Source organism: Hetaerina americana, unplaced genomic scaffold, assembly GCF_022747635.1.
Source record: "Hetaerina americana unplaced genomic scaffold, ioHetAmer1.1.p SCAF_8, whole genome shotgun sequence".
NCBI classification, from domain to species: domain Eukaryota; kingdom Metazoa; phylum Arthropoda; class Insecta; order Odonata; family Calopterygidae; genus Hetaerina; species Hetaerina americana.
In genome coordinates, this window is record NW_027287427.1 from 24,243,982 (window position 1) to 24,267,806 (window position 23,825).

Below are 23,825 nucleotides of genomic sequence, written 5' to 3' on the forward strand. Positions count from 1 at the left end.
ATGAGATGATTACAAAGATGGATGAGCGGCGAAAATGGAAGAATATAAATACAGAATTAGGCAAAATGAAGTACAAAGAATTGAACAATAAATTGAGGCGGGCAACAAATAAGGCAAAAGACGCATGGTGGAAGACGTAGTGCGAGGATATGGAAAGTCTGCAGAGGAAGGGTGAAATCGGTGCGCTGTACAGCAAAGTTAAATCGTTATCGGGAAGTAAGAAAGGAAGAGCTACGCCAAGAGTTAGAGATAAGGCGGCTAAGGTAATAGTTGACGCAGGAAAGATCCAAGAGAGATGGAAGGAGTATATAGAAGAACTGTATAGTGAAGAACTCAGACCAACAAAGTTAGACATTGAAAAAGAAAATGACGTAGAGGAAGACAGCTTAGGTCCAGGCATACTAGACAATGAGATAGAAAGGGCATTAAGGGAGATGAAACTAAATAAGGCCGTGGGGGTAGATAACATTCCCGTGGAACTTTTAAAATGCTTAGGAAAATGTGGGAGGAAGAGGCTATATGGGCTGTTCCGTAGCATTTATGTGGAGGGAATCTGGCCGGAAGACTTTGTGAGAGCAGTTTTAGTTCCGATTCCGAAAAAGGTAAAGGCCACATCATGTGAGGACTATAGGACAATTAGTTTGATATCCCACGCAGCTAAAGTTGTTCTCAGGATCATAAACAAAAGGATAGAGAGTAGGGCAAATGATTACTTAGGGGAAGATCAGTTTGGGTTTAGGAAGGGGAGAGGTACGCGTGATGCCATTGCAGTAATGAGATTATTAATCGAGAGGAATATAGAACACAACCAGGAGGTATTTGCCTGTTTCGTAGATTTCGAAAAAGCGTTTGATAGAGTGAAGTGGGAAAAACTAATGAGTATATTGCAGAAAATAGGAATAGATTGGAGGGAAAGGAGGCTAATCCGCAACCTGTACATGTCTCAGACTGCTCAGGTGCGGGTGGGAAACGGGGAGTCAGGATGGGCAGTGTTAGGAAGGGGTGTAAGGCAGGGTTGCCCATTATCACCGTTGCTGTTCAACCTGTATGCAGAGGAAATGATCAAAGAGGCATGGGAAGAACTCGAGGTAGGAATGAAAGTGGGCGGGGGATTCGTAAAATCAGTTAGGTTTGCTGATGACCAAGCTTTAGTTTGTCAGTCAGCCAAGGGGCTGCAAGCATTGCTGAGTGAATTGGAAATTCAGTGCGACAGGTATGGGATGAGAATCAATATTAATAAAACGAAGGTTATGCGATTTTCTAGAAAGAAAAAGGCCAAGCAGGATGAAGGGGGTGTTGACCGGCAGTGGGATGTTGAAGACTGTGATAGAGGGTAGAATGTTGGGCAAAAGAGGAAAGGGAAGGACAGGATAGGGATGTTGGACGGGATGAAGGGAGGAAGAAAGTACTCGGAAATGAAGAGGGACCTGATATAGAGTAGGATGATGGGTTTTGTGTTTTGTTAGGAGTAATAAAATATTTGTTTGGCAGTTGTGTCCATCGAAAAACCTACATTGACCGGTAGATTACCTAAAAAAAAAAAATAAGGGAATTGAAATAAAAGAAAAACTACTTATTCGGCCTAAATCTCTGTGGCACGCACAGCGCTAGAATAATTTCAGTATTTCTTTCCAACCATTGTACCTCATGTTGGCCTAGTGCCCAGGGCGCTCTACCGCAAAGATCTCAAGGTTACCACTCGGCCGGGGCTCGAGGGCCGTTGGCCAATGTTCCAGCGACCGGCTCCACATACCCCGAACATTGTTAATTACTCCTGCCAATTCGGGAGGGTGCTTATACCTCACCCCCTTTCCTCATTATTTCTTAGTGTTTCTTTCTTCAGCCGCCGTTCCTCAAACCTAGATCTAGTTTCCTTGTTACGAAAAAGACAAAAAACTGCGTTATCAACCATAATCCACCACCTAAACCTTCATTGAAAAAATTGAGTAAATATGACCACTTCTCAATTGGTGAAATATTATGGGAGAGGACCAATTGCCAGCCATTACCATTGTCGTTCAATGCGGCTAAGTAAAAGTTTCGTCTAGATATAAATATCCGAGAGATGTTCTCGCGAATAGTTTTTATGATTCATGTTAGGTTCGTCGTTGTGACAGAAGTCTATACAATATCGGGCGAGTACATAGGCGCCGTTGCATTCCTACGAAATACAAAATATCTGCTTAACGGTTTTTGTATTCTTTCCGATCTTTTAATGTGTTAAAAAGCTCTTTGGTATTTGAAATGGAGCAGTTTTTTTCTTTCAATACTTTTGGGGGAACTCTACAATGAAGGCTGTAGTTTCGCTGCAGGTCTTGTTTGAAACGTTTAGTGGTAACACATTGTGTAAGCGTCTTGATGTTAGCCACATCGATTTATGCACTGCAGTTTGTTTTTCTAAGTTATGTTTGGTAGTGAAGACTGCTACCACAATATTCGAAAAATTCCGCATATTTGTCGAGACAAAATGCACTTTTTGTTTCTAAAATGAAATCTATTACGCTAGGTCTCCTCGGCTAAAAGTTATTAAAAAGTCACTGTTCTTAAATTGTTCGTTATGATTTCGTCACACTTGCGACTCGTCAGCAGTGTCTGATCAGAAATTGCTTGCTTTCCGCGATGCCGTGCTTCGCGAACAAGGTTACGCTTCCACTTGATGGTTAGATGAGTGAAAGAAAGTGATGGCACCTACTGAAGTGGCAAGAATATTCCCTTTTCGTTTCATAACCTTGCCGAGAGTGCCCTTTTCTGAAGAAAGTAGATTGCTTCTGCTTTGTAGATCGATAAGGTCTATTCGGGAAAAATGGAGACTGAGGTACGATATTCCATGAACCCTTTCGTCGACTACATAAGTTATAGGAAATGTGGAGCGATAGATAAGAAAGAACGGCGAGGTTATCAATGCAGCACAAGATTTTGTAGAAAAGTTTGTGGGAAGAACCCAGGAAGTTCGGGCATGAAAGCCCGGGTAAAAACCCGCGAAGGGATGCACCAACAAGGGGGGTATGAAAAAGCCGAGAGAATCCTGTAAGATAGTAAAAGGTGGTATCGTGTAAGTAATATTGGAATGCATAACAATAGGGAAGATAAGTACCGTCATATTAGCGGAGAATAACCGGTCATTTTCATTTGGGGTAACTGTACTTATAGTAGTTTTTTTGCCCTAGTATTTTTCCAGACAATGAGTTTTAGTCAATATAATATTGAAAATGGGGAGAATATTTTTTCTACTTTGTCGGAGAATTACCATTTTATAAAATTTCAATTCAATTTTATTGGTATTGTGTAATTCCTGCAATGTTAAACAGTCCGTTTATCTAGGGAAACACTGTTTGGCTAAACCGCATTCTCAGCCCTAATATATTAATGAAATAATTGGAGACAAGGTGAATGCTAAGCGTCTTAAGCTTTCCCTCACGACTCTAGAAAGGAATGCGTAGTTGCCGAGTTCGATAGGTCTGCTCTTGTATTAACGCTTTTTGTCATGCCCGATGAAACTTCATTTTCCCGGATAAGGCTGTTCTCAATGGCTGCAGACTTGAAACAAGACAACTGCGATGGCAGCAGGTAGGTACCGGAGGCCCTATTTCCTATCTGCTCTCTAGAGATAAACATTTCTTCACGTCAATGCCTCCGTAAATAGAACCATCTCTTGCAAGTCATTGTTTTTAATATAGATCCAGGTATTTAACCAAGCAAGTGTCGAATAATAACTGCTTATGTTCCCACCACGGGTCCCTCCTACGCGAGCATTTGACAGTAACGCTTCCGAAAAATGTTCTCGTGGAAATGAAGAAAGCAAACGACAGTAAGGGTATGGACCAGAAACCGTTTTAATTATACGCGACGGTGAAAATAGCTTTCTTCTTCTCACTAATAACGTATGTTGTGAAATTTATTACGAAGAAAGCTAAAAGGATATTTTACAGTAGCCATTGCTTAACTGTTACAACCGGTTCCGTTCCTGGGATCATCATAATCAAATTTATGCTAACAATAGCAGCACGATTCTGGTCGTAGGCTAACCTATTTTTGCCTTTAATAGGTGTTTAAGCCAAGTGCCTTGGATGAAGATAAAGAAATATACAATGAGCGCCATTAATGAAAAGCAATATTAACTCCAAAATTCTACTTAAAGCTCCCTTTACGTTCACAAAATGAATGACAGTTATAATTTGCACTTTCCTGTGCGGTATGTCGGGGCGTAAATAGGAACAACGTTGAACCTTTTGGTGCCACAATTGTCTCCATTATGTCGTTTATCGCGGAGCTATCATAATTTCGATTATTGTGTCGCGCAACTGACGAAGGAAACATTCCTTACTCTAGTCTGCTTCTACTGTGGAAGGGGGTTTAGTTCTAAAGATTATTTCACAGATCCTGACCTCAAGGTTTCGTTTGCAAAAAGATAGTTTAGGTAGGTATTCACTGCAGTAGCAACTTGAGGTAATACGGATATGTGTAATACCTGAAAATGCAAGTTGCCTGTATGAAATTAGTTCGCAAATTGTGTGATGCAGCTATGACAAAATAATGAAAACGTCCTGGAAAGTTTTATACCACATCACGGATTACCATATTAAATTTTTCATGCTATACGTGAACATTGTACCATTAGTAACGGTCAAGTATGGCCTCTTTAGTCATCCTAGTTTTCAAAGTTCAACCTCCACGTTGTAGAACAATACCGCAATGTTTCACTCTTTAATTCCTAAAATGTCAAGAGCCACAGGAGGGGATCGTTTTGAATACCACACGCTGAATAATTTGACAGGCGTTTAATGGCCACGTGTGACAGTAACAAAGTAGGTAATGGTTCATTAATTAAGAATGATGAACTTCAATAAATATTTGGTAGAATATAACGCGTAAGTTTTCAATACAGGTCCGGGGTGTGAGTATAACAGGAATCAATTATTTTTAAGTACTTCGCGTAGCATTAGCTTCGCGTCTGCTAACAACCACCCGTATGAAAAATCGAGGAAGGTGGTGTCTCTTTACATGCTCCCAATAGTCATGGTTCTTTAGCCAGCGTTTGGCAATAGAACTTTCTCGCCGAAAAGTGATTCACCAAAGAGCGAAGGGCAGCAGGCCTCGCGTGAGAAAGCATTGCTTGTGTGCTGTCTGCGACAAACATTCTCTAATATTGGAGCCACTAAGTTACTCTTCCGATGGTGACAGTTATTTAGTTCAATTATTGGCGATTCGTCTACAAATATGCATGGAATTCTTGCCTGCTCAGGAAAGCACTAAAAATGTATAGACTTAGAATACAGAGATCTTCATACCTAATTTTAAGTGTTAAGGTAATGTGTACCGTACTGTATATTGCCATTTAATGAAGTAACTGTGACCAAAAATTAAAGAAATTGAAATGCAACAAGGTACACTTAATGGAGAAGCAGAGTTCGTGGTCTTGGGTAAACAAAATAATCTGGGTCAGGGCTTTCAGAAAGGGGGAACACGGGTAAAAAAACTATCCTAAGGCTGGCAATCAGGAGGCTAGTCCCAATTGTATAGAGAGAAATAAAGATACAGGTCTAACAAAATACAGCGACCATGTAGCAGCATTCCAAAACTCGGTGCCTGCAAGAAGGAAACGTTCGTCACAAGTGGAGGCAAATTCAAATTTTCGTAGCCATAATATTGACACATTCCTTAACCTAAAATTGATTGACAAAGAAAAGTTTGATAAATAAAAGTTTATCGGCAATAAGGGTTGCTTTTCGGTTAACGATTTAAATGATATGAACTGGGATAGCCCAATTGCCGGTGTGAATATATTCACCACCAAAACATTTAAATGGGTGCTTTCATTTTAGTCCCTCTACAGTTTAAAGTCTAACAATAAGTAGTATACAATAGCATTCGTGATGCGAGCACCAATTTGCTCGAGAAAGAGAACACTTGAGCACCATGTGAAAACAGAGGGAAAGTAAAGGGCCGGCATTATTTATTGGAAATTTATTATGGTGTAGGTGCGAAGGATGAATTCATCATTGCCTTCCTCTTTTTCCTTTTGTAAGAAACCTAACCATGGCTAATTGTAGGAATCTAATAGCGCAAGAAATTTTCCATCGCCAGGATCAACTAGGGTGGGAGTTTTGCCAAGGTTTCGGTGTGCATATAAACGGAGGCAAAACCAAGTACGGATGTCCAGCACTGCAGACAGTCTAAACGATGTATTTAATGGTTTTCATTTGCTTGTAAAACCTAAAGTTAGAGAGAAACTGATAAAAAAAGGGATGCGTGAGGTACAAGTCATGTTATACTGCGATAAAAGAGACAACCGTAAGGCGCATCACTTTATGAAGAAGTTTCTATTCTATTGAGACCGGTTATGGCATCCTTCAATAAAGAAAATAAATGTTTTTATTATTTCCACCCACATTAATTGGATGTTTTACTGGTGTTGCCGTTATGTCAGTGCAACATTAAATGAGAACGGGAAGGAAGGGATGAAGAGAGATAAGGAGAGAGAAAGATTGCACGAGTTTCCTTCTGCTGACCCAAAGAGGTATCGCGCACAGCTCGTTGGAACCCATTTTCCGGCATTCGTCAAAAGGTGAGAACGAAGGCCGATGGCCGGCCCATCACGTCCCTCCTGCAGGAACTACAGAGAGGTACGTCCTACTGATGCCATGTTACAGCGGTCCATCAAAACAGGAATCCGCTGCCTTCGGAAAAAGTGAGTGGAAGGAACGTGAAGAAGGATGATTCGTAATGGAACAGGAGGAAAGAGAGCGATGGGATGATGCAATATAACAAAATATTAAGCACAATCCACGTGTACTCAATACTTTCTTATATGAATAAAATTCTACAATTTATTTCCTCTTCATCAAATATTTCATGCCTGCATATTGCTATGCTACACAAGTGTAAGTGTGCCTGACAAAGTATGTTATCTCCAAGTTATTTTCATGCCCAGTCACTTTAAATGTCCTGCCTAATTTGATCGCCTAAGAGTCACTTTAATTCACCCCCCATTTCTCTAAGTGCATTGGTTGCGTCCCTTAAGCCCCATCGGGGGCCCTACCGCGAGGATGGAGGCCTTGTCTCGAGCTAAAGGGGCTCCTACACACTGAACCTGGAGGGGGGGAGGAGAGGAGTCGATTCCTTACCTTGATTTCATCAGCAAGGTCCAACGGCGGCAGATCGTTCTCCATCGACGATCCCTCGGTGCACTCGCACACACAAGCACTACTCACAAAAAAAGCACCATAAAGACCATGCACCACGCATCACTGACACTAACACCATCAACATTGCCTCTTGGCAGTCACTGTGGTCGTCGTGAAAAATTCTTTCTTCTCCGCAGGCACAGGTGGGCTCCGTGTAAGTAAATGTGGTGTTTACATGGTTTGTGTAATGTGTTATTAAATGTCTGGCTTTGAGTGGTGATGGTGAAATCTCTTGCAAGTATGTAAAGTGTCTAGGAATATGTATAGGAGAGGTCCACGGTTGATGAGAAAGTGGCACAGTTCAAACCAAAATAGACTGATGTTAGTCTTGATTATTCACCGACGATGAAACAATTGCACCTACCTCCGATTTCAATGCCATGGGATGAGATAAAAGTGCCCTGAAAAATTGAATTGGCACTGAATTTGGGCAGAAACAATGTCCGCCACGTCCAATTGGGAAATAATTAGCAGCATTTTGTAATTTGATTAGAAATGGAAGCCAAAATTGCCGCAGTCGAATGCGATAGTGTAGAAATGAATGAAGGTGGCTTAATATTGTGAAGCGGTGAGGCAAAAGGTTGAAAATGTACAGTTACCATTATTATTTTAATGGTTGGTAAAATCCGATCAGTAATATGCAAGCTCTTGAAATTGAAGATTAGTGTTGCTGTGTACATACAACAATGTTGTATCAACAAGGAAAATTTTCGAAAAAACAAAGTACAAACATGGAAAGAATTATGGTGGCTGGAAAGATAAGAAAGACATCAAAGTAAAGGCTGGGCTGAAGCTAGACAGTAATTTTCAGTAATGTGAGCACTGCTCCCATTTAAATGACTTTTAGATGACCATAGTCCAAGAAATCCTGCTTAATTACCAAGGGTAAAATTGGTCTGCTGCGAACTGGAAGTATAATGATTTCCGGAAGGAAATCAAATGCTTCAATATTTGGCAACATATTTCCAGAGCATGCTGTTACATCAAACTGTAAGAAACTAAGTGGCTCGGGCAAATTGGCGGTGGGCTGAGTACATTTATTAAGTCATTCGGAAGACGAGAAGGACCGACCACAGAGTATACTGTAGACGCATATTGGGGAGAGTTCGAAAATCTGAACATGTAGCAACATGTTGGAACCCACACAAAAGTGGCAAGAGTGAATACATCTTAAGAGATCTGTTATAAATAAAAGGAAACTGAGGCCCTTCAAAATATGGAATTTCGTCAAGTTATACCGGTAGGAATCATACCCTCACGATGCAAAATAATGTGGAAGACTTCAACGAAGGTTGAAAAATATTTAATTTAGGAAATGGCGATAAGGTATGAAAAGCTGAAATTTCTTACTAAGAAACAATGGAACGCTTACGAGAATGGTCAAATACGATGCCCCATAATATTTACAGAAGGCAATATAACCCAAAGGTCAGGAAATTCAATGCCAAAAACAATAACACGTGTAATTAACGTCATAGGTAGTGACAGAATAAAAATTTACGAATATTTTGCGAAGGCGGTAAGTGAAGACAGCCATGCACATCCAAAATTTAGTGTTAATTATTTCGGATCCCATTTGGTTTACTCAGAAGTTCGGGCAATGCCATATCTGAATAAGACAACGACTGACGAGACATCACAAAAGGATGTTATGATTTAAGATGAGGGACTGTCAAATTAACTATCCTTTGTTCTTTTTCAAAACCGTATAAAATACACATAAGAATAAGACATTTAATGCAATTCACAGCACAAGGTGAAAAGAAAAACCCCCTAAAAAGAAGAAGTCATTTCTGGGACCATTTTCAGTGAATTCAAACAGGGTGAAGTTGGTCTCCCAGCGTTGCACCTCAGCAGGAGCGAGCGAAGCGGACATCAGCCGAGAAGGGACGGGAGATACGATAACGCCCGGGAAGACTCGGAGGTGGGGGAAATACGATCGGGGGAGTGAGGAGAGGTCTAGGCGGGAGAGATGGCCTGCATGAAGAGGAAGCCGTCCGAATCCACAGCAGGACAACCATATCGAACCGCTTGAGTTCTTGAGGAGAGATTATCCGGAAGTAATGATGCATTTAGCACAAGTGAAGTCACGTCCTAATGCTATTCCGATATAGAGGAGTGAATTATGGATTTGGGGGATTAAATTAGCGGAAGAGTGACATAATATGATGACCATGTGGGAGAATTAGGACCGAAATAATTCAAAATTAATGCAACACTGGCTGTCGGAGCGGGTCGGAACCAAGTAACTAATAGAAAAACAATGCAATTATTCACACGAGATAGGGAGGCAAATTGATGGCTAATCTGATGAGAAATTACCTTCCAAGAAAGGTTGGACTATGGACTCGTGGAAACCACGAAGACAAGGGATTACGTTTCGGAGGGAACACTGCATTCAGTCCAATGTATAGGCTGATTCGAGCGAGTGGCAGAGGGTGTAACCGACTACGCGAGTGGGTCAAATGGCGAAGAAACCCGGCATTCGCAGGGCATGGACGTAGATGAACATACGCCTCAACTTAAGAATCGTTATGTCAAAGGGTACCAGGAACAAAGACTAAGCCACAGAATTTATCAGTGAAGCTGTTTGAACCGAACGCTGAATGGAATACAGTAAGAGTATAAGATGCTATGCTAACGAGGCCATTTCAGGTGGAATCCACAGGACTTACGTAAAATTTAAAGGGTACGATTTCCCTTTGAAAGAGAAGACGTCAAAACCACTGGTTGTATGGAAAGAAACAATTTCGACGAGTAATAAACGTGAAACAAAGGAATGAATTTCACATTTTTGAAAAAAAAAACCCTAGGTTGTGACGAATGTAAAATATGGTAGTTGTGTGCTAGTGACTTGTTACTCCTGAAACAGAACAAATCTCATTTTAATAACGAAAAATTCAGAATTTTTAAGTATTCTACCAATTTCAATTGGCTCTGTTAAATCATAATAATATTAATTCCATCCGACAACCAAACTTTACGAAGATAGCTTACAACGAGAGACGTTTAACGCGGCATGCAATTACATTTAAGTTGATTCGGAAAATTCATTCAGTTGGAGGAAAGATGTAGACATTGTTTAAAAAACTGTTAGTTTTCTTAATAGACTCAAAAAACTTATTGCCCACCGTGAAGCGCTGTTTGTCATAAAAACGTAGTTGGACGAACATCGCTATACTCCGTCTAGTGACATTCATAATTCGGAAATAAAATAAATGGCAAATGAATAGCTTACCTCTTCCTCGACGGATGATGGCCCCTGCTCGTACCCGGATGCGCTATACTCGACGACCCCAGACTTCAAATCTTTTAAGTTGACACGAACGACTTCCTGCACCGACCAAAATCAACGAACGAAAGAACAACTAAGTTAGCCACTCGCCTTTAAATAGGGAAGAGCTAGGAAAAGAGGGTGGGCGGGAGGGGATGAAGAAGAAGGGAGGGCTAGTGAAAAACTAAAGGGGTGAGTGGTTTCTGGGGGAGGAGGGGGCCAACTAGGATGACTGACCATTGCACCGAAATGGCCGTCACGATGGTCGAATGGTGCCGTGGAAGAAGAGAACGACCCCTCGTGCACCCCCTCCATAGGAGAGGAGAGCCACACATGGGAGTAGTAGGAGGGTGGGTAACCGAACGTAAAGAGGGTAGGAGGTGAAGTAAATATGAGGGAGGATGAGTGATGCACTCATGAGGAGGGAGGAGGATCAACCAAATGCACCGAAGTTAGTGGCGAGACGGCCGGTCGCGATGACGGTAGGAATGGCCAGGAGCGAGAGAAGGGAGGGGGGTGAAAGCGATGACTGACGATTGCACCGAAACGGCGGTCACGAGGGTCGAATGGTGCCGTGGAAGAAGAGAACGACCTCTCGTGCACCCCCTCCATAGGCCAGATCACGGCGTCCCGGTAAACCCACGAGAACACACCTTCGTTGACTCCGAACTCGCCGCGGGTTCTAACACCCTCGGCCCGTTCCATTTTCCACGCGGCCAACATTCCTAATAATCTTTAGTAGTTTCATATCGTCCCTTGTAAGGCCTTGTTATGGATTTTGCGTAATATATGAGAATTAGAAGTTTTTAAAAATACACAAATTTACATGATATCCGATTAAATAATTCCGAACTACGACAAACCAAGTCGGAAAAAAGCCAGAAGTTAGAAGTAAAAGAATTCGGAAGTTGTTTGCTCGTCTTTCAATAGGGACCAGATGGGGGAAGAGGTTTGGCGAGAGGGGGTGAAAGAGAAAGGAGGGCGAGGGAATGAAAATGAGGAAGAGGGTTGAATTGGCACCGTGAAGGAACAGAACGACGTGTAATACACTCCATCCCTCCGGTCCTTGCCGCAAGCCAGGGCACGGCCTCCCCTTCGCCCCACTAGGGTACGCCTTGCTGTCACTCCAATTTCGTCGCGCGTTGGTGTCTCCGCCAACCCCCGCCCTGCCGGTTCAAATTTCGAGGTGGCCAATGTTTCCAAAAATATTTATAGTTAAAGATCGATCCTTGAAACGAATAGATTTTGAAATAAAGATGAGGAATTTCAAACTCTTGAGAGATACTCGGGACACATGATTACTGGAAAGTGGGATAAACCGATTCCGACCGCCGACAGACCAAGTCGGACGAAGATCAAACCCTCGATTCCCTCCAGGTAGCTCGAGAGTTGAAAAGCCGAGTTACGAGGACAACGGCTGGGTAAAGGAAGGATTCGGAAGGGGAAATAGGAAGGAGGGAAACGGGCATTACGAGAGTGCCAACGAAGACTCGGGGTGGGGCAATATGATTGGGTTACAGCTGGATATCTCCACGACATTATTAATACGATACACTTTCTTCCCACCCATTGGAGAGCTATGAAACTGATGAGAGTATTTAAATCAATAATGGACGATGATAAATTCCAAGGGAAGCTTGTCGTAAACTGTGACCTGGAAGATAATCTTTTGGGCGAAGCATGCGGATGCATAAGGATATCCCAAAGATTTAGTAGGTGGAGCAGAGCTGAGTAATTCATGAAATAAACTTCGACGAATGATCAAGCTTCTGTTAGCCAATAATCCAAGAAGTTCCAAGCAATGATAAACGCATTAGAAAACTAGTGTGATAGTTATATGATTGAATAATGTACTAAAAATTAATATTCATTATTTTCGAACGAGGAAGGCTAAGTTAAACACAGGTAATGAAAAGTAGAGGGCAAAAATAGAACGGGTGGAGCAGTTAAGCTTCCTAGGAAGTGCCTTGGACCGAAATAATTAGAGACAGAAAATAAATTAATAATGATTTTGCCAGCAAACAGTACATAAAATCAGAATTAAATATATATATATATATATATATATATATTTATATTTATATATATATATATATATATATATATATATATTTATATATATATATATATATATATATATATATATATATATATATATATATTTATATATATATATATATATATATATATTTATATATATATATATATATATATATATATATATATATATATATATATATATATATATATATATATATATTTATATATATATATATATATATATATATATATTTATATATATATATATATATATATATATATATATATATATTTATATATAAATGCAATCTCTAGAATATATTTATGATAATATTGATTAAACTGAATTCATTGCTGTATGAAAGAGGTGAAAATGAATAATATGCTCCTCGTATCATTCAAGACGAATCAGTATGCTTCAAATTTCAGTCTTTTGGTTAAATACAAAATATGTATATTTGTGTAAGACCTTTGTAAGATTTTAATTCTAGGATGTAATAAACTGTAAATAAATTCATCATGGAACATTTTGGAATTTGCTATTGAAGTGTTTTTTTTAACAATAGCATAAGCACAAATAGTTGATTTTCAATCATCTTGCACAGATCATAACAGATGGAAACTAATGAGTGTATATTTGTTAAGACTGTAATGCATATGCATTGAGGTGTTTAAATATGCCATTATTCTGTGTGGAAAGACAAAGGGAAATGGAAACTTAACAAAAAGTAAAATTGCAGCGAGAGGTCACTGACGAACAAAGCCAAGAGTTGTCTGCTCGCGTTAACCTGGCCAACACTCTCTTGTCTTCTTGGGTCTTAAGGTCATTCAGTCCATTGGGGATAGCGCTAAAGGTGATGTTTACTCCGGGAGGGCAATGCTGAAATGGGACAGGGCAATGCTGAGAGGGAAAGGGAGAGTGGTGGAGAAGAATCGCCAGTTTTCACTCTTACACCCGAGCAGGCGAGCTTGTTCCCATCTGCTTTATTGCACCCGAAATTGAGGCATTTTAAAATTATTTAAGGCTATACATTTATTCGGCTCTATATTTTCCGGCAATCATCATTGTATTGAATTTTTACCTTTCCCCAAAGAAAAATATAAAAGCTTATTTCAGTTAGATGGAAGTGCTTTTCACTGCTATCATCCACAGCTAATTTCAATTAATTTTTTTCTGATAATAGTTTTCCTTTTAGTTTTATTTAGTACCCTGCGAGCCATCACTAGGGTGTGTGGCGATGGGGACGGGACACACCAGACTACCCTTGACTCAAAACACCTTTCCCTCCTACAGCGGTCGGGCAAATATTTTGTTCTGGTCCTTCATCGTTGGTGGGGAACTATACATCTTGAATCTATTTTTTCTGCACTTAATCTCTCCAATTTCATTGACATGATCCCTCATACCGTGAAACGATGGGGCTAGCAACACAAGTACCCCACAAAGAATGATATTTTTTTAAATTAAATGAAATAAAGTTTTCTAAACTCTTTTGAAAGGTTTACAAGTTCTTGGACAATTCGGAGCGATATTTTCGTTCGTGAATATTCGGCGAACGTCGTTCTTTGGTAATAAAAGCTCATAAAGATTTTCTTCATTAAAGTTATTGAAACATTGCAGTAATAAATCTGTGTTAAGTTTTTAGGCCCCCAACGAGAGTTGCCTCAAGTCTTCTTCACACTCACTTGCCGTGATCACTTGTACTTCAAACTAAGAGTGGAAAAAAGCCTCATTCGAATTCGAAACTTCCTTTGTTTGAGCGACCGAAACAAAAGGAACCTTTGCATTCTTCGCGCAAACTACCTTCGAAAAGGAGTTAGAAATCCATCCTACATTCTCACCTGTGTCTGTAAAAGCTCGCTTCTTAGGAAATACTCTTGGCATGGGCCACCCCACCCTTGTCCACAATAAGAAGACTCAATGAAATGGCCCACACCACCGTCCCCCAAAAGCCTTGTGTCAAATTTAAGTACAGCAGCCCGAACTCACTACGTTTGGAAGGGCAGCCTACTAACTAGGGACTCGGCTTGAACCCCATCAGTCGCTGCGTTTGCCATGGTCGAAAGCACCCGCGCTCATTGAAATCACTCCCACCCCTCCACTTACTTCCCCTCCCACTTGCGAAGCCATCGGATAGGTCAACGTGAAAAGACCTCCAACCCAACAAACTTATCCCCCCCCTCTTCCTACACTCATTTCACCTTTCCAACGCACTCATCGACCAGGCCATCTCGAGTGGACGAGATTTTCCCCTGTTTAATTCTTGCCTCCCTCTCTCTCGCGCTGACATTCCTCCCTCACATCCCCACCCTCTCCCAGGCTGGCGTCATAGTCTCCCATTGCCTTTGCTCGCTCTCCGTCACTTCCAGCGCCCGCATTTTTTAGCTCCTCATTCCCTGCGATTTCGCCTCCATGCCCACATTGATTTCTTGTATTCATAGCAGCCTTCCTTCTGTCGAGCTCTCTGGTAGTTAGTGGAGCTCTCTGGAAGCATTCTGTTCGTGGCTGCGGAGGGAGGACGAGAAGTGAGGGAAGATTTGAGCCGCACCGGTGGGTCAATGGAATTACTGTACGTATTTAAGGTGGGCTTGAATAAGTTTCACCAACTTGCGCCGTCGATTTGCCTATATCTTAGTAATCGATCCGAAGGGATTTTTTAAAAATGACGATGATTGTACAGATCGCAATGAACTCTCTTAGCCCGCTTGAAATTCTAGAACCCAGTGGGAACATTAAAATTACATCTCTGTCCGATATCGTTTTCCTCAATTTATAAATGCCATATAATACTCTTATTTTAATTTCAGATTTCTCCAAATATATCGGCCAGGATTTCATACCGGGGACCAGTTAATAGTATGTAAAATTTCGGATTTCCAGACAACCACGTCACATCATTCTATTAGGAATATTAATGTATAACGTTATCAAAAGTTTGGAGCAGTTACTTGGCATGGAATGATCCAGGTAAGGATATGTTTCTAAGATAAGTTTCTCTTTCTTATCCCTTTTCATGTACTTAAGTTAAAATACGTTAAAAGTGAAGGCGATTACTCCTAGTAGAGTTATATGTCATTTTAAACTAATGCCACGCAATTATGCCCTGATAAAACATTTGTAACTTAAAAAAATCGGTGTATAATATCAAATATTTTAGAATGTTTTTGCATTCTAGGTTACTAGCCAAATGACATGACTTCAACATAGGAGATCAGATTGGTGTGGCAGCTAGTGTTATTGGCTTCCCATGCTGAAAGCCTGGATTCGAATCACTGTTGTGGCATAACTTTCCAAGATATTGCGATCCCTACTTGGGCGCCGTATGCTGTAATGGAGCAATCCATCCATCAAATGGAGCATTTAATTGTGTGACACCTTGGTGTCTTTCCCTAGTAGTAGTGCTGTAGACTAATGCTGACAATGGTGTTTCCCCCCCTCCCATTACCAGATTAATATCCTAGGGTTTTTATTCAAGCAAAAACAAGAAGATTCATGAACTTCCACATACAATATTGGTCATGGAGATGAACCTACTCTCATTCTTTTGTTTGCTTTTCTTCAAGTGATCAATGCAGATTAAAATGTAATATTTCATGTATTTCTATCAGGTCTGAGATGCATCACATCAAGCGTGCCTATCTGTGCAAGTTATGCAGCTTCTTTTTCACCAGAACTCTTTCAGTCCAAATGTATGTACTGACTTATGGCTTGTGCAATGATTTGTACCACTCCACCATCCTTTTATTACTATTTACAAAGTATCATCACATTATTAGGCCATCTTCAGCTACACATGGGCAAATGTGCCTACTACTACAGATATACAAATATAGATTCATGTACAAAACATAACTGGGAGAAGTGCAGTACTTCATTGTACTTGTTTAAGTATTTGGTAGTCATCTTGGGAAAATTTTGTGGGAATAAATTTAATAAATCATAGACTGTCAGTAAATCAAAAATTAATGCATTTTTATCATGTTGCATTTCATAGTAATTGAAATTGTTACTGGCAAGCAATATAATCAGAATGTAATTGTTTCTAAAATTAAAAATTGTAATGGTAAATTGCTTTCATATAGATATTGAACAGTATAGGTCAACCACACAGATCCACAAACAGGGAGATTTTTTACCAAATTTTCCTAGTTCCGTAACTTATTGTTGAATTTGCTATTAGTTGCATTGACCCCCGAACTGTTCATGTGGCTGAATAATACTTATTTTAATCTCCCCTATGCTGCCACCCCTCCCATTGTTGTAATTTTTCAAATTTGCACTTCCTATCTAGAAATAAGATTGATGGACCTCAACTCTTACCCCAAGCCTAGAATGGACTCCACTTGCGAAGAAACAGTTTTTTGATGCCTGCAACATCTCCTATTCATCCTCAGCATAACTCTGGTGTCACTATGTGTGCTCTCAAATGAAAAATGCCACCCTCGGATGTGTGCTCCACCACTTTAGCTCTGCTGAGGAAGAAGAGGGGACAGGGAACAGAGCAACATTCACACCGCAAGCAGTGATGTAAGCCATTTTAAATCTTTATACATTTCATCCCTTCTGGGAAAATTTGTAGGTATTTGACTTCATGATCTTTGCAGTGCTTCTACAAGAAGTAGAGCATATCATAGTTAGCACAAAAAATTTGAATAATAAAATGATATGTTTTCAATAAATTGAAAACTTATCATTATATTATTCAAAGTTTGATTTAGTTTTTTTTTGTTTCTTGAATGAATTTTTCAATCAAAGAAAAACTTTTCTAAATCAATTTCATATTTCCCTTTAACCGATTGGATGCAATCAAACTAATGTGCCCTGTGAAATGAAGTTTTCTTTGAGCCTTGGCATAAATTTAAGTTATAACACAGGTGTGGCACTGTCTATGTCTTTAAATTTGTTTTAAAAATCACAATGAACCTTATGTTGATTGAGGGATTGTGGTTAGGATGCTTTTTCCAATGAATTTTGGGGCACTTGTTCAAAGGAATAAAGGAGCTGGTTAGGGTGAGTTAATTTTAGAAAAGGCTAAAATAATCAGAGTATACATTAAATTCAATGGCCTTCATGTACCCATAGTGATGATGTGGAGATGGTGTCTCTGGTTTTCCTTAGTTCTAGTAGTTTGAATTTTCACTTCCATGAGTTGGTGGGCATCCTCTGTTGAAACTCTCAGCTTATTTGTATGATTTCTGTGGCTTCTATAAAGAGTTAAAGTTAGAATCAGCTCTTAATGGCCATTAATTTTGCCTCTTCAAATTACATGTTGAGCAAAGGCCACCCTGCACATATTATGTAATCACCAACAAAGAGAATCGCTTGTCTTATTCATTGTCTCTATTTCATTATTACAAGTGACAGTGACAGAGTTCTGCATGAATGAATAATTTAAGACTTACCCCATTAACCTCCTGGGATGTTTTTAATTATAAAATTCTTTGGATTAATTGCAAAACTGCTTTCAGACCAGATAGACCCAAACAGACCAGTGGAAAACCCAAGACAACTAATTCATCATTTCTCAGTGATTTCCTAACCTTCTGTTACTGCAATTAACATCTTAAACCTTTCTCTCTTTTCTTACCTCTGTATCAGCCCCAGCTGTCTCTCTCCAAATCCTTCTAGCAAATCTTTGATTTTTTCTCTATACTTGTCTAATTTTTACTATCTTGTTTTGCTTGGTCGTCCAAAATATCCTTCATGAGTGTTCTTAAAGTTTTTAGTACTGAAGTGTTGTTTTATTTGAATAGTTTAGGGACTGAGAGGCATGACCCAAGTTATTTTGGTATAAGGCTGAATGGCAGAAGGGAAGGTGGAAGACTTGTCATGGGACTTTGGCGGGACCAAATGGGATGCAGTTAGCAGGGCAACTCCTCTATCACCGGTTATTATTCTTCATTCCTTCCATTCCTCCCTTCTATTGTAATTCCCGTCTTCCTATCTTCATCACCAAAATTAATCAACAGAACATTGGGGTTAGACAGTGGATTGGTGCTGTTTGGTGCTACATCAATTTGATTACTGCAAAGAATATGATCATCATAATGACTCTTTGACAGGGGAAAGTTTTAAAACTTAGATTTCTAATATGTTTGGACAGAATCTTAAAGATAATTTCTCTGGACAACCTTGTTCCACTAGGTACGTCATGAAATAAAAATTTCAATGAGAAAAATAAAGGGTTGACCTACTTGGGCAAGAGGGTATTGGTAGCAATTAAATAAAATATTTGCGATCCAAATTTAACTTCAACAAGGTCTGATCTTGAAATTCATTGCTGTTGTAGCTTTGTGTTAGTGATGTCATGGTTATGACTTGTCCTACGGCTGCTTCTGAATCCTGATTGTTGCAGTATAATAGTGGTAAAAGCAAGCAATTGTAGCGGTTGCAAGAGGGCAGTATTCGGGTGGTAAATTTGTGATTTAGAACTTGAAACTCACTGTTGAAAGTGCTCAATTAAATTTTTATTCATCTTTTTTGAGAACATGCATTTCATGACGGTTCATAAGATATAATTAAAATTACTTCACTGGAATGAACTGTTAAACGTTCAATAAATACAAAAAACTACTTAAATCAGAGTTATGTAGAAAGTGGAAATTTTGAGTAAATATTCAGGGGCAGACTAGAACATAACATTAACCATTTAAATGTTATGACTGTGTGAGATGAGACTCTCCATCAAAATCTCTTGATGAATGAGTCTCCTCTTATATTCAGGCATGTATGATGAGACTCCATATTGTTCAGTGACAAGAGCTTCAGCTAAGGGATACCTTAGATTATTTCATATGAACCTTGGGTTGCTTCCTCCAGAAGGATATAAATGTCATTGAAATGGTAGAGGTATGCTACCTGATGAATGGCAAATATGGTAGCTGTGGTAATGCTAAGTTTTGTATGTTAATCTTAGTGCCATGTCCAACCCAATTAATCCCAAGCACGAACAAGGAGAGATTCTCAATTGTATTTTCGAAAATACGAGGGTCATCCGGAAAGTAGTACCCGTTCGTGCCGCATGAAGTCATGACGACGCGAGTAGCCAAGTTTCAATTTGAAACCACAATTTATCACTCATTTTCAATGAGTGATAAATTTCTTGTGTTATATATATTTAGATATAATTGTATTGTGCTATAAATTATTACACCCATTATATTATTGAGGCTTTATATGAAATGGCTGATTTATCGTAACTTTTGTGGATATTATGATTTCCCTTTGAATATGAGTGAATATTCCTATTTGCGTGAAAGATATGGATCATATTAATGATTAACATAGGCATGGCAAATCTATATTACGAGGGTCATCCGGAAAGTAGTACCCGTTCGTGCCGCATGAAGTGCTGACGACGCGAGTAGCCGCTGGACGAGGTCAGATAGCTTCAGTGGCTTGTCTGCCTTCTCTGAGCCAAGTTGCGTGACGCTAGCATTGCCTGTGTTGTTTCTGTGATTGTTTACAATGTTTAAAAAAATTGAGAACGCCGCCAGTTGTGAAGTGAGGGCAGTGATTAAATTCCTCAATGCAAGAAACGTTCGCCCATGTGATATTCATCGCCAATTAAAGGAGGTGTATGGAGACAATGTAATGGACGAGTCGTCTGTTCGGCGGTGGTGTCGCAACTTCAACATGGGGAGGGGGAACACACACGACGATGAGCGTTCGGGGAGACCGTCTGTCATTACAGACCAACTGGTGAGCTCAGTTGACGAATTCGTGAGGAACGATCGGCGCGTCACAATTGATGACATCTGTGAGCATTTTCCCAATGTTTCTCGAACAATTGTTCATGAAATTGTTAAACACCATCTGCATTATGCAAAAATTTGTGCAAGATGGGTCCCTCGCGTATCTCAATGAGCTGGTGGCGAAGGACTATGCAGCAGGAATACAGAAACTTGTCACACGTTATGACAAATGCCTTAATTTGCTTGGAGATTATGTTGAGAAGTAGTTTAAAGTATCCTCTTTCAAATAAAATTTTTTATGTTTGTTAATATTTACTTTTGTCTTTATTTCACGAACGGGTACTACTTTCCGGATGACCCTCGTAGTAGTAATAATAATAGAAAATCATGAATTGAAATGAAGATTGTTGGACCTGTATGAAAACTGTTTCTTTCCCTCAGGCTCTATAATTTCTACATTCCGTGTGAGAAACTACCACGTTGATCTGAAATCAAAATAATGCAATTCTACTTGAAGGCTGGTTTGATGGGAGAGTTCTCCTGAAATGAATAAATATTATTTGTTTCATGTGTGAAATTCACACTACAGGATAATAAGATTGGGCCAGTTCTGATCCCTGAGCCAGCTCTGGTTTTCCGGGGAGATCTGCTCAACTGAAAATTTGCACATGAAATCAATCAGTCCATAAGTCAATGAAGAAATTTGATTGAAATGGTTTCCTTCAAATATGCATATTCATGCTAAATTTTGTTCTAAAAAAAGGTAGTGTTTACATAAACTTATTTAAATTTTACATTGATTTTACATGAACAGCTTGTAAACTAATTGCTGCTGACTGGAGGTTTCCATTCGAGGTTATGCCTCTAAGGAACCTACCCTAAGCTGTTTACTGGCACCCATACCAGATCCTCCTTGGAAACCATAACCAGCACCTTGAAAGGCACTGAACCCCTCTGCCCTGATGTGTTAATATAACACCCCAACGGGCTTGGAATTGAGTGAACTCTACCATCACTAAACAAACAGACCATTGGGCTGATTACTGTGATTTTTTGTGGTTTATAATACAGTGTAGCCTAGCATTAGTATCTAGTTTTTCATGACATGGCTTGATTATTCTTTTGTTTTTATAATTAATAGATTTATCCCCATTTGATGTAATTCAATCTTGAACCTGGAACATGTAAATAAAGATTTTTCCTTTCTATTTGTGGAGTAATGAAATGTGTTAAAAAAATATTTGACAGGCAGCCGTTCATTTTTCAACTGCCAGAAACCAGTCGCAACCGATAGACTAAATGGTCTATCGGTTGCAGCTGGTTTTTTGAAGGCGCAGAATGGTTCTATGAAAGGTAGGTACATACCTGGGGTTGAAAATATGAATTAAGCTGATTAAATTGAAGTGTGATCTTATGTGTTAAATTATTCAAGCTGAAGAAACAGAAAATAAACACCAATGAGCTTATTGCATTTAAGTAACCATAGTGAGAAATCTGTTATTTAGTGGCACTTTGAAATGGTTCTTTAAGACCCATGAAAATGGAAGAGGCCTTAATCACTCCATCATATGGCTTACTTCCATTTGATCTTTACCTCCAAGTACAAGATAAATGTTCTCTAATCTTTCCAATGGCTTTTCCCTAGTTTTTTACACTTTAGTTTCTCAAGGTCGAAATTCTTAATCTTCAAACTGGATATTTCAATCTGAATGGAGAAGTGCAATGAAATATGAAGAGCATTGACTTGAAGAAACTTAGAATAATCCATTCCTACTTTGAGTCACATTATTTGTTTTGGCAAATAAGTACCCGAAAAAAATTCCCATTAAATTGCTGTTGAAATCCTTCCATTGGTAAAAGAATTTATCTAGTTCTGTAATTGGCAGGTGAATCTGGTTCAATTAATTACTGTTCATAAAGTTTTGATAGATGGTTACTGGATTCATAGCCTTTGTTTTGATGTTGGATTCCATGAAAATCAAGCCGCCTACCTGATCATAAACACAGTAATTAACAAAACAATCAAAAAACAAACCATAAACGCAGTAATCAACCCAAAGGTTGCTTTGGTTGGTGATGGTAGATTTCAGCGGAGTAATAAGGCCAAGAGGGCGTGAAATCCATATATCAGGGAAGGGGGTTCAGGTCCTTTCCCTGCAATCTTAATAATTACTGGGAAAGGAACTTCTATTGATACTACCTGAATATAATCTTTTAATTTAAAATTTCTTGGTAACCTATTTTAATTTAATTTCTGTATTTTTGGATTCATTAACATAGGTTTATTAGTAATCATAATATTTATCTACCAGTCATAGCAGGTTTACACTGAAAACCTGCTACCAAATCGTATAGTACACCTAACTAAACAAGCCAACATAGAACAATAAAAGAGATCCTCTTTAATGTGTGCATATATCCTTTTCATTTTGTCTAATATGCTACTAGCATTACTACCCCTACCTTGCCTAACATTATCCCCTCTATTAATTGTCAGTGCCCCTTTGCTAATCCAAAAGGCCTGCATCTAACTTTCTTGCCGAAATATTCCCAGCAATTGCCTCTCCTATTATAGATTGTACTTGCTAGTTAGTGGGCTAATCATATGCAGTTGGGAAATGCATTTCAATCTAAATCCCGTATGCCTGTGCAACTAAGGAAATGAATTTTTATTGGGTTTTTAATATGAATCCCATTGCTAGGTAAACACAGAATTTAAGAATATGACATACTAAGTGATGTATGGATAGTGGTGTGTAAAGATAATTTTCTAGTCAAATTTGAAGCATACGTATTAGTTTTCCACATCATGGTTTAAGATAGTAAACTATTCCTTCAACTTTTCATTCGGACAAAATGTTGTGAACATTTTTATTGTGCTTGATTTGTATTCGGGTGAAAGCAAGAAAAAAATTAATTAGATATGCAGTAATATGCCCTGAAATATCAGGGACATGGGAAATGTCAAACCCAAGGAGTCTTCAGAAACAGTCCTATTTTCTGCATTGTTTAAGAAGAAATTGGATTTGTTCAGTTGACACTTTTGTATTCTATTATTTTGAAATTAATAAAGGCTTTTAATATATTATTGCATTAATGATTCTTAAGTGTAATTAAAATGTTAGCTGCTATGACTGCAGTAATAAAGTATGTGAAAGTTGCAACCACTGCAGTGGATGGAAACGCATGGATCACCTGCACCAGGTTGAGATCAAGTTCTTGAGGAATACTATATTTGGAAAATGCCATTATTTACTAAGATTTTAAATGTTTTGAATCAAACGTAACTTCTATACTTCACAACTGGCCGATTTCATTGAAATAAAAAATATATAAATTAATAACTATAAACTAGGAGCTATTGCAACCAATTAGGGTTGGCGGCTCATTTTTGATTTGACCAATATCTAATATTTAATTCGCTAATGTTTTGACATTACCTCGTTGATATTTTAATGCATTTTAAAGCTCCAGTACATTCTGTAAGGTTATGCTGGAAGTAGTCGAAAGGGTGCGCCATGTTTTATATTAACTGTACCCCAATATCCCAAAAAGTGAAATACGAAATGCATTTTGTAGAGCCATGTAAAAATTGAATTTCGAAATTACACGTTGGTGTCTCTAGTGGGAAA

The 23,825-nt window shown here is 39.0% G+C and overlaps 1 long non-coding RNA gene across 1 annotated transcript; it reads left to right on the top strand.

Moving 5' to 3' along the window:
• Nucleotides 1-14,907: 14,907 nt before the first annotated feature.
• On the top strand, nt 14,908-21,149 carry LOC139698061 (uncharacterized). The gene is made up of 5 exons (XR_011702842.1): nt 14,908-15,068; nt 15,307-15,466; nt 15,675-16,188; nt 16,791-17,026; nt 21,008-21,149. It is a non-coding gene; the product is annotated as an uncharacterized lncRNA (long non-coding RNA).
• The last annotated feature ends 2,676 nt before the right edge of the window (nt 21,150-23,825 follow it).